The sequence below is a fragment of the Bison bison genome, unplaced genomic scaffold, assembly GCF_000754665.1.
Source record: "Bison bison bison isolate TAMUID 2011002044 unplaced genomic scaffold, Bison_UMD1.0 scf7180017864500, whole genome shotgun sequence".
Taxonomy (NCBI): Eukaryota; Metazoa; Chordata; class Mammalia; order Artiodactyla; family Bovidae; genus Bison; species Bison bison.
Genome location: NW_011495059.1, coordinates 7,879,907 through 7,880,233, shown reverse-complemented (window position 1 = coordinate 7,880,233; position 327 = coordinate 7,879,907).

The window sequence follows — 327 nt, the reverse complement described above, 5'->3', positions numbered from 1 at the left end:
AAACTCAATGAACATGAGTTTGAGCAGACTCTGGTAGGTGGTGAAGGACCAGGAAGCATGAAATGCTGCAGTCCATGGGATTGCAAAAAGTCAGACACAACTTGTTGGCTGAACAATAACATAGTTAACTTAATAGTTAATGTTGTGTTGGTTTCAGGTATACAGCAAAGCAAATCAGCTATATATTTATATCCACTTTTTTTTTATTCTTTTCTTGTGCTTTTTTGGTGGCTCAGATGATAAAGCATATGCCTGCAATGCAGGAGATCTAGGTTCAATCCCTGGATCATGAAGATTCCCTGGAGAAGGAAATAGCAACTCACTTCA